This window comes from Vipera ursinii, assembly GCF_947247035.1.
Source record: "Vipera ursinii genome assembly, chromosome: 1".
In the NCBI taxonomy this organism is placed as follows: domain Eukaryota; kingdom Metazoa; phylum Chordata; class Lepidosauria; order Squamata; family Viperidae; genus Vipera; species Vipera ursinii.
Genome location: NC_139512.1, coordinates 59,368,749 through 59,381,241, shown reverse-complemented (window position 1 = coordinate 59,381,241; position 12,493 = coordinate 59,368,749).

Below are 12,493 nucleotides of genomic sequence, written 5' to 3'. Positions count from 1 at the left end.
TGTGTGAAAGTGAGAGGCAGAATGTGTGTTAAATTTGATCTTCACACCTATGACATTTTTCATGGCAGGCAAGTTATGGTTCTCAGACTGTCCTAACAAAATATAATGAAATGTGAAAGACATATTGTGTGCATAGGAGCTACTCAAAAAGGGATTTGCTTGTATAAAATAGATTAAAAGTTCATTTACCATTATGAGAATGACTCCCACATTATTGTACATACAAAATCTATACCACCAGGCTCAAGGTTGACTCAGCCTTCCATCCTTCCGAGGTAGGTAAAATGAGGACCCAGATTGTTGGGGGCAATTAAGCTGACTTTGTAATAATGCCACTTGGGGTGTGTGTGAAAGCCCTAATAAGCAGGCATATACATAGAATGAAGGCTACTGCTAAGCTTGTAAGCCGCCCTGAGTCTTCGGAAAAGGGCGGGATATAAATGGAATAAAAATAAAATAAAATATGATTGGGTCAGGTAAATCAGAAATAAAGAATAATTAAAATCTCATTTCACAATTACTGAATGACATCTGCCTACATATAATGAATAGTCTTTTCTAAGTATGGCTAATGTTTACTTAATATAAAGTATATATTCTGCTATACTGGTTGAAGAGTTTAGAGTTAGATGTCTATGGAGATTCTCAGTCATCCAATGATGGTTTTCCCAAAAGTGCTTTTTCAAAAGACTACTGGACTTTCTTTTTCCTTGAAGATTATTCACTTCTTATCCAAGAAGTGAAATGTCTTCAAGGAAAAACAAAGTCCAGATGCCTTTTGAAAAAGCACCTGTGGGACATTTTTGAGTTAGCTTTCTAAATAACTTGGCTTGTTCTACAAATCCCATTAAACCACACAATTGCAGGAATGCTATAAATTCATAAACGAGTCTTTAAGTAAACTATGGACCATAGGTTTTTACCAAGATCATTTCTTTAAAAAAAATTCCATAGCTACCCTAAAATTATAGGAAAATTAGAGTTACTAATCCAAGATCATCATCAAAAATACCATGAGAATTATGCTAAGTTATTATATTGAACTCTTGGGACATGAGTTTTACCTATTTCCTAAAACAGAGAATAACAAAAAAGTGCAATCATTTTTTTGTGGATGGCAAGAAGTCAGAAGCTGTGGAAATATGCAATATATCACAGATTGCAAAATAGAGATTAAAATCACCATTAAAACTCCAGGTGAACCAATAATCTGACTCAATATAATTAAACTTCCTTATCTAGGAGAGATATACTGAATGTCAGCAACATATTCATGACACTCAACCCCAATTTTCTGAATGCTTCATGTATCTCTTAGATTACCTACAAGTGGCTTGTTTAGATCTCCGGTAACTTACTTGATATTTGGGAGTGGGATTTGCCAATATCAATTTTAATTTTACAGAATTGTACAGTACACGATGCTGTTAATTCAGAGAAACTTGTCCAGATAGCTGCTAAATTTGGCAATGTAGTATGCTTTTGTACTTAATTGATTATCCAAGGGCAATGCAACAATAAACAACTTCATCAAGATCAGATACTTCCTGTAGTAATTTTCTAGAACAGGGGGGTCAAACTGCCAGCCTGCTGGCCGGACACATCATCCAGAAGCCATGCGCACCCCATTGCCGGCAATGGCAAAACTGTCCCGATACGTTGCATGACATCACATGACATTGCGAGTTTGTCATGTCTGTTCTAGAAAGAAAGAACTGGATCCTTCTAGAAGCTTTACTGTACAGCTTTCAATCATAAAACCAGGCTATCCATTACTATTTACAGTCATGGCCGAAATTGTTGGCACCCCAGAAATTTTTTCAGAAAATCAAGTATTTCTCACAGAAAAGTATTGCAGGAACACATGTTTTGCTATACACAGGTTTATTCCCTTTGTGTGTATTAGAACACAACAAAAAAGGGAGGAAAAAAAGCAAATTGGACATAATGTCAAACAAAACTCCAAAAATGAGCCGGACAAAATTATTGGCACCCTTAACTTAATATTTGGTTGCACACCCTTTGGAAAAAATAACAGAAATCAGTCGCTTCCTATAACCATCAATAAGCTTCTTACACCTCTCACCTGGAATTTTGGACCACTCTTCCTTTGCAAACTGCTCCAGGTCTCTCTTATTGGAAGGGCGCCTTTTCCCAACAGCAATTTTAAGATCTCTCCACAGGTGTTCAATGGGATTCAGATCTGGACTCATTGCTGGCCACTTCAGAACTCTCCAGCGCTTTCTTGCCATCCATTACTGGGTGCTTTTTGATGTATGTTTGGGGTCATTGTCCTGCTGGAAGATCCAAGATCTCGGACGCAAACCCAGCTTTCTGACACTGGGCTCTACAGTGCGACCCAAAATCCTTTGGGAATCCTCAGATTTCATGATGCCTTGCACACATTCAAGGCACCCAGTGCCAGAGGCAGCAAAACAACCCCAAAACATCATTGAACCTCCACCACATTTCACTGTAGGTACTGTGTTCTTTTCTTTGTAGGCCTCATTTCGTTTTCGGTAAACAGTAGAATGATGTGCTTTACCAAAAAGCTCTATCTTGGTCTCATCTGTCCACAAGATGTTTTCCCAGAAGGATTTTGGCTTACTCACGTACATTTTGGCAAACTGTAATCTTGCTTTTTTATGTCTCTGTGTCAGCAGTGGGGTCCTCCTGGGTCTCCTGCCATAGCGTTTCATTTCATTTAAATGTCGATGGATAGTTCGTGCTGACACTGATGCTCCCTGAGCCTGCAGGACAGCTTGCATTCCTTTGGAACTTGTTTGGGGCTGCTTATCCACCATGCGGACTATCCTGCATTGCAACCTTTCATCAATTTTTCTCTTCTGTCCACAACCAGGGAGATTAGCTACAGTGCCATGGGTTGCAAACTTCTTGATAATGTTGCGCACTGTGGACAAAGGCAAATCTAGATCTCTGGAGATGGACTTGTAACCTTGAGATTGTTGATATTTGTCCACAATTTTGGTTCTCAAGTCCTCAGACAGTTCTCTTCTCCTCTTTCTGTTGTCCATGCTTAGTGTGGCACACACAGACACATAATGCAAAGACTAAGTGAACTTCTCTCCTTTTTATCTGCTTTCAGGTGTGATTTTTATATTGCCCACACCTGTTACTTGCCCCAGGTGAGTTTAAAGGAGCATCACATGCTTGAAACAATCTTGTTTACCCACAATTTTGAAAGGGTGCCAATAATTTTATCCAGCCCATTTTTGGAGTTTTGTTTGACATTATGTCCAATTTGCTGTTTTTCCTCCCTTTTTTGGTTGTGTTCCAATACACACAAAGGGAATAAACCTGTGTATAGCAAAACATGTGTTCCTGCAATACTTTTCTGTGAGAAATACTTGATTTTCTGGAAAAATTTATGGGGTGCCAACAATTTTGGCCATGACTGTATATAACATACATTAATCTTCCTCAAGCTCAGACCCTCCATATGAGTTGGAACATGACTCACATCTTCCCCAAAGACTGTGTTTGATAAATTCAGGCTGTTTTAATTATTGAAGATGGTGGTATGAGTACCTTAAAAATAGTTTATAAAAGAACCCCACTTCAGTTCCAACACTTAAAGCAATTTTTGGTTATGATAAATAAAAAATCCATAAAATATTCATAAATATAACTGGCAGTCAAAAAACTATAAACATTTTTAATACAAACTACAGTGATAGACAGGGCTACTAGCAGCCTAGTCTTCTTTAATACCTCCTGAAGAACTGTCTTTGTCTTTTTACAGAAAGTCCTCATACTAGAGGCACATCGATTGCCAGAGGCAAGATATTCAAGATGTTCTCTTTTAAGATAAATAGTAGAACATCCTTTTTCTGTTAGATTATGCAGGACAGGCAAATTATACCTGCAATAGATGATTTCAAAGGTAATAAAGTCCAAACCATAAGAGACTTTATAGGTCAGCAACTTGAATTAGGCATAGAATTCTTCTGGAACCAGTACAATTCTTGCAATATTTGTGTTATTCTTCAAAACTGTAAAAAGGTAAAGGTAAAGGTTCCCCCGCACATGTGTGCTAGTCGTTTCCGACTCTAGGGGCCGGTGCTCATCTCTGTTTCATAGCCGAAGAGCCAGTGTTTGTCCGAGGACGTCTCCGTGGTCATGTGGCCGGCATGACTAGACGCCAAAGGCGCACGGAACGCTGTTACCTTCCCACCATAGTGGTCCCTATTTTTCTACTTGCATTTTTTTTACCTGCTTTCGAACTGCTAGGTGGGCAGAAGCTGGGACGAGTTACAGGCGCTCACTCTGTTACGCGGCACTCGGGATTCGACCCACCAAACTGCCGACCTTCTGATCGACAAGCTCAGCGTCCTAACCCACTGAGCCACCGCGTCCCTAACTGAGTGGCATTCAAAAGCATATAGGCTGCTGTATGCTGTAGAACTGTGGCCTCCATCACCATGATAGTCCCACATTAAGTGAATAGCATAGTCTAGCTGAAATATAACCACCCTGGTCGCAGTCTTAAAATCTTGGCTGTTCTCTCAGGCCATGGGATTGAGTAGCTGGGGCTATTCAATATGTTGGATATGTTTCTGTATATTGGTATTGTTGGACAGACATACCATCTTTTCCGGCTTTTTCTTTCTCTGTTTATTTGTTTAGTTTATTTCTAGTTACCCAGAGTCAGTCTGAAATTGATCACTGATTGAATGAATAAATTTAAACTGAATGAATGAATAAAAAAGGTGTGTCAATTTCTTCCACACCTCGTAATCCAGGAGATTTTTAAAATATTGCTCTGAAAATCAATGATTTCCTGCAAAATTTCCAGCTTCTGAAATCCAGTCAGTTCTCTTGCTCATGGCATTCTGGAAGTCTTAAAGACTTCACTGTTCTCCCAGGCTTTAGGATAGGCACACACACACACACACACACACACACACAGCCCACACAAAAAGTTAGAAAAGATTGATACACTTTTTGTTTTGTGGCTGAAGCTGTGCTATTTCTCTTGTCGTACTGTACTGTTATAACAGTAAGAATATACCAGAGTTGGAAGGAACCTTGGAGGTATTCTGATGCAACCCCCTGTTCAAACGGGACACTCAATACCAGACATGTCGAACACAAGGCCTCGGGGCCAGATCCAGCCCGCGAAGTGATTTCATGTGGCCCGCGAAGCCATACTAGAAACAGTGAGGGAATGGCCCCCACTACTTTGGCCCCTGCCCAGGCCGGCCAGGAGCCAATGTACAATTTCATGGTGGTCATCTATGCTGAAATACATTCAGTCTTAGCTCCACAAGGCCGTCTGGAAACAGCGAGGGACTGGCCCATGCTGTGTCAGCACTGCCCCCTGGGTGCACGCTGGGGAGGTACCATCCTCTGTGAGGAATGAAGAAATGTACCGTCGCCTGGAAGTGGCCAGCACATGGCCCTGCCTACTTCGGGCAGGCTAGGGGCTGGGCAGTGTTGCGCTTCTGTTTAGATTCGTGCCACCCAGCTCAGCCTCTCGGCACTGTAAGGAGAGCTCCCTGCTGCCTGCCAAAACCGGGCAGGCTGAGGGCTGGGCAGCATTGTGCAGATAACATCGACTCTCATGCTGCTCATGGCATCCCCTCCCCCAGAGCCCACCAAGCCAGATATGTGAAGTAGGCGAGGGCCATGTGTTGGCCACTTCCAGGCGATAGTGCATTTCTTCATTCATCATGCGTTTCTTGCCTGTTTTTCTCCCTCCCTTATCTCAAATATTTTCCAACCACTCTGTTCTTGGAAGGGAGGAAGGAAGGAAGGAAGGAAGGAAGGAAGGAAGGAAGGAAGGAAGGAAGGAGAGGAAAGGGAGGATCTGAGGGAAGTCCTGCCTTAGTCCTGCCCTGCTGCCCTTTCATCATCCCCTTGCCCCCTCCTCCTGGCCTATCCTTTGGAGTCTCTGATCCTATTGCTAAGGAAGCCTTGGATACAAAGCCAGGTCTCTTCACATGGAGAGGGAGTGGACCTCCCTCTTGACTTTGCCCTCATATCCATCATGAACAAGTGCAGCTGGGCACCACCTTGGGGAAGTGGGGCTGGGCTTAGCGCTGCGGGTGCTTGAGGGCTAGGCTGGGCATTTGACCTCCACACCACCATCCATCCCCCCCATGCATACCTTGAGAGGAACAGTGAGGCTCCTCCAGTGGACCATGCCTCATCACTTGCCCCAGTCCCATCTCCTTCTGCCAGAGACCCTCAGATCTGTCCCACTCTTGCCCAGGCCCCTATAGACACTCATGATGTGAACGATGTAGAGCTGGCCATGCTCACCCAGTAGGCCACACACACTCCAGCCACGCCCATGCAGTAGGCCGTGCCCATCCTGGCCACACATCCCCAAGGGCAACTGCCATGCTGATGCAGCCCTCAAGGAAACTGTGTTCGACACCCCTGTCCTATACCATTCCAGACAATTGGTTGTCCAATTTCTTCTTAAAAGTGTCAAGTGATGTAGCACCCACAAGTTCATGAGGCAGGCCAATCCACTGATCAATTGTTCTCACTACCAGTAAATTTCTACTTAGTTTTAGGTTGGATCTTTCCTTAATTAATTTTCTATCATTACTTGTCCTGCCCTCAAGTACTTTGCTAAATAAGTTAACCCCCTCCTTTCTTTGGTAGCCCCTCAAATATGGGAAGACTGCTACTCTCAACTCATCCTTAGTCCTTCTCTTTGTTAGATTAGAGATACCCAGTTATGTCTAAGTTATTATATTTCTAGTTTTCCCATTCTTTGCTGCCCAGAACCACTCTGGTGGTGCCAAAATGGGATCAAACTAAATAAGCAAAAAATTAAAAGCATAATCTTAAGAAGGTCAGGGATTGCAAAATTTGGACTAGTCCCGTTAGGAACAGAGAAGCCACTACTGTAGCAAGTGAGCTTGTATGAAGTATTTGAAAGAGGTGTTCCACAACATTCAAGAACATGTCTTCTTGAAGCAATGAAAAATAATTGAATCCCTGGAAGGTTTTCAAGGTTTCTTTGAAGGATTTGGTATTGTCTGTCCAGACAATCCTTCTGAGATTACCAGCAGTGGAAATGCTCCTACACATAGGTGGACATAGCTTGCAACAGCTTTCAAAGTGCCTGAAAGAATCACACAAGGGATGTGACTGCTTTCACCTTCAGATGAATGCCAATGTCCTCATGCAATGTGCTTTATAAGGGTCCTTCTTCAAATGCTTTGCATAGCTTTGCTATATAATGAAGCTTTCCCTAGCCTGTTTCTCCAGTGTTTTGTTTCTGAGGTTGGAAATGTGAAATATTTCAGAGTTACATACCTGTTGCCTTTGAAAGCTATCATATGAGATAGTCAGGTTATGAGTATGGCAGCTTATTTTTATTCATAAATATAGCTCAAACCAGTATAGATGGTTCACCCCTCTTTCTCCAAGTGCTTCTGGGAAATGGAAAGAATTGCAGTGATATGCCTATTAAACCAAATGGGGATCATGTGAGCACATCACATTAAGGATAGGCTCTTATTATGCTCGGCTTTATCTAGGAGCGTATTTTCACAGCCTGGGAGAATTAGGCCTTTATAATAGATATGCCAGAGACCTTCCACTGAAACTATAATAAAGAACACAGCAAGCACAGAGAAAGTGCGAGAGAGCATAATGTCTCAGAAAGAAAAGCAAAAAAAGAATAACCCTCACCAGTCTTTCAGCTAAATGTCTCTGAACTAAAGGGGAACAAGAGTGCCTGATTGGCCCTTTGTTAGTTGAATAGCTCCCCACTGATGAGGCAGGAAGACCATTAAGGGTGATGTTAGCACAATCTAAAAACTAGCTGATGTCAGACATAACAACTATGAAAGTAATAATGGCATTTATAAAGAATGTTCCCAAATCAAAGAAACATTACCTTCCAGAAACATCTCACATGCATTTTTCTTCTTTGTTATGGGTTGTAAAAGGCCCTCTTCATCATTACGTCTCTTTTTTTCTTCAGCTGCTTCATAAAAAAAAAATATCTTGCTCATTAGTATTCCATACAATCACTCCAGTTATGACTGCAATAATATAAACATATTTTATTAAAAATTAAAGAATGTTCATTTTTTAAAAAAAAACCTTTCCATTGCAATGAAAAATATTTTTTTCTTACTTCTCAACCTCTCGTTTTTGAGTGCCATTTAAAAGAAGTGTCAGATTCCCAGCATCCTTAAATAATACATTTTTTCTTTTTTTATGCAAATATTCATGCATCTACTGACATGATTTCTCATTTTGTATAAGAGTTGTAAAATTAAAGCAGCAGCTTCTTTACTTGTGATTATTCTTATTTTATATAAACATCTGAAATTGAAGGATGATTATTTGGTAAAAGTTATGCAGTATGTTCATTATAAGGTGGTGCTTCATGTAAAGACTTTTTCCTCTAAATCTGCTTGGATAGTTGTTTCTAGATCATCAAATGGATTATTACCCAACATCAAAAATCAGATATGCTTGATCAGGTTGTGCGTCATGAAACCAACTGAGTACAAAAGGAATCCCAATCCCCAATCACACTTTCACAGTGGCTCCAGAAACTTGCATTTTCCAGCAGTCAATTCAAGAAACCAAAGTATTTTTTGTTACTAATGCAATTGTGGCTAATTTCTTGGATTAGAAGATGGTTTCTTGTATTGATCCTTGCCCACATCATAGAGGTTTCAGAAGTTTTATATAGCTTCAGAACATATGAAAGAAACCTGAACAAACAAATATTAAGGCATCAAACTGAATGAAGAAAATAATTTAAAAAAACTTTGATTGAAAAATCAACCACTTGACTTGGTTATAAAAATAACCACAGCACTTGAACGTTCAGCATTTGGCATCATTGTATAAACATTATTTTGGGACAATATAAAAAAAATCAAAAAGTATAGGTTCCTCTGCTAAACAGAGCGACCATATATTGTCCACATTAAACTTAATATAGTTTTGGTGTCTCCCAAAGTACCATTGGATATTTCCTTGTCTTTCAGAAATGTTGGCAGATTTTGGCCCTGCAATGTTTGAACTGAAATATTGAATACAAATATTTCTGGAGATGCTCACTGGAGTCAGTATTCTAATTCTCACTAACTGCTGGAGTTATTTGACCTTTGTAAGTATAAGTTGCAATTGTAAGAAGCAGCAGGAAGCATTTTCCTGCTTAACACAAGGAACAATGATTTGCCACAGGCAGGTCTGGATCACTGAAAGAGAATCCATGAAGGGGAAAAAAAACAACAACATATCCCCTTCCAATTCATTTTACAAAAAAACTTTGTTCCCACTATTGGATTCTGTTCAAACAAACCTAAAGCCTTTATTCTTTCTGGAGTTCATTAAGATCAACTGGGTATTCTAGAATACTAACAAAAAATCCTTTCAAATAACATTTTTAACACCATACAGGTAGTCCTTGACTTACAGCAGTTCATTTAACCACCATTCAAAGTTACAGCGGCATTGAAAACAGTAACTTATGGCCATTTTTCACACTTACGACCATTGCAGCATTCCCATGGTCACATGATCAAAATTCAGATGCTTGACAATTGGCTCATATTTATGACAGCTGCAGTATTTCTGGACCACGTGATTACCATTTGCTACCTTCTGACAAGCAAAGTGGGGAAGCTAGATTCACTTAACGATGGTATTACTAACTTAACAACTGCAGTGCTTTACTTAACTGTGGCAAGAAAGGTTGTAAAATGTCATAAGTCAAGGATTACCTGTATAGGCAATAAATGATAGCATGAAACTTACTCCTCAATAATGTAGTCCTATAAACTCTATATGTACAACTGTGATGTACTAATAAATGTTTCACAGCACCTTATCTGGACTCAAATTAACAGTATTGGACCTGATATATGTTTGGATGGGAGGCCAACAGAAAATCTCAGAGTTGTAAGATAGACATCATCATCATCATCATCATTTATTTTATTTATTTATTTTATTACATTTATATACCGCCCTTTCCCGAAGGACTCAGGGCGGTTTACAGGGTGATTAAAAACAAAAATACAAAAGTTAAAAACAAATTTTAAAAAATTATAACTGTCCCTGAATAAATAAAACCCCAGTTAAAATTAAAATTAAAATTCTCAGCCTGGGCCAGAGAGCTCAAAGAGCCAGGTCTTCAGGTCCCGGCAGAATGAACAGAGGCCGGGGGCAGTCCTAAGCTCCACTGGCAGCTGGTTCCAAAGGGCAGGCGCACCCACTGAGAAGGCCCTATCCCTGGGTGTTACCCGCCGGCAATCTCTTACCGGTGGCACCCTGAGAAGACCCTCCCTGTGGGAGCGCACTGGACGAAGGGAGCTTGATGCCGGCAGCAGGTGTTCCCTCAGATATCCCGGACCCAAGCCATTTAGGGCTTTATAGGTCATCACCAGCACCTTGAATCTCACCCGGAGGGCAACTGGGAGCCAATGCAGCTTGCGGAGTAGAGGTGTTACATGGGAGTATCGGGAGACCCCCATCACAACTCGCACGGCCACATTCTGCACCAGCTGAAACCTTTGAGTGGTCATCAAGGGCAGCCCCATCGTCCCTAGAACTGTATTTCTCAAACTTGATGGCTTTAAGATGTGTGAACTTCAGCTCCCAGAATTCTCCAGCCAGCATTCAGAAACATTGTCCTAGAGAAGGTAAATTGGTCTGATTTTCTCCCATAACTCCTTCTAACACATTTTGTTACAAGAGAAAAAGAGATAAACAGTATATACACAAGTAAATTAAAAAGGCTTTGTTAACCATTGTCACAAGCTAAAAAATTCTTATAATAATTAATAATATGAATTAATTAATTAAAATATGTGTCAAGTACAATAGAAAATTAAAATTAAAATATCAGAGAAATGGCTATGGAGATTCTTAATCATCCAGGTCATGGTTGTCCCAAAGGTGCTTTTTTTCAAAAGGCAACTGGACTTTGTTTTTCCTTGAAGAGATTTCACTTCTCATCCAAGAAGCTTCTTCAATTCTGAAGAAGCTTCTTGGATGAGAAGAGAAACATCTTCAAGGAAAAACAAAATCCAGTTGTCTTTTGAAAAGAGCACTTTTGGGACTGGGAATATAGGTCACATGGTACTAGAGATGCCAACAGTGACAGGAACAATAACATCAAGAACAAAATAATAATAATAATAATAATAATAATAATAATAATAATAATAATAATAATAATAATAATAATAATAATAATAATAATAATAATGTGGAAGGGACCTTGGAGGTCATCTAGTCCAACCCCCTGCTCAGGCAGGAAACCCTATACCATTTCAGGCAAATGGCAGTCCAGTCTCTTCTTAAAAACCTCCAGTGTTGGAGCATTCACCACCTCTGGAGGCAGGTTGTTCCACTGGTTAGTTGTTCTAAATGTCAGGAAGTTTCTCCTTAGTTCTAGGTTGCTTCTCTCCTTGACTAGTTTCCATCCGTTGCTTCTTGTCCTGCTTTCAGGTGCTTTGGAGAATAGCTTGACTCCCTCTTCTTTGTGGCAGCCCCTGAGATATTGAAACACTGCTATCATGTCACCCCTCACCCTTCTCTTCATTAAACTACATATACTCAATTCCAGCAACCGTTCCCGATATGTTTTAGCCTCCAGCCCCCTAATCATCTTTGTTGATCTTCTCTGTACCCTTTCTAGAGTCTCAACATCTTTTTTACATCGTGGTGACCAAAACTGGATGCAGTATTCCAAGTGAGAGGGGAAAATGAATTTCTGAAAGAGTAAAGTTAGACTCATATACACAAATTTTGAACAGTAATAAAATATTTCTAAATCCAAGATTCAAATGCAGCCCAACCAGGACTGTTAGTATTACAGGACTCTGTTAGTGTTACTTTATTGTTGTTGATGATGATGATCATTAGATGAAAACAAACAGTTCTTCTAATTGGGTGCACCTTCTTTCTGCTATCTACTCAAATTTTAGAACATATGGTAGGACTAACTATATTGGTTTCAGAGGTTTGGGATATTATTTTTTTATTTTTTTTCATATTTTATATTATTATTATTATTTGTATTATTATCTTGCAGTCTCCTTGTATGACTGTTGCTTTCCAGATTTTCTCCTGTGTAGCCCTCAGTCATTTACTAGAAAGGCATTTTTAAATAATTTTCATATTTGGCTTCAGTGATCTGGGGAAAAAAATCAGTAATATGTTCCCTCTTTGTTAGAATTGCATGATCATTAAACTCCTTGCTTGAGTTTTAAAGAAAGTGTGCAAGCTTGTGTGAGACTGCATATCTTATGAGCTCTCCAAAGCAAATTTAAAAGTTCAATCAATCAATCAGAATAGAGCTGGAAGGGAATTTGGAGGTCTTCTAGTCCAGCCCCTTGCTCAAGCAGGAGACCGGATACCATTTCAGACAAGTGGCTGTCCAGTCTGTTCTTAAAAAAAACCCTCCAGTGATGAAGCATCTACAACTTCTGGAGGCAAGCTGTTCCATTGGTTAATTGTTCTCACTGTTAAGAAGTTT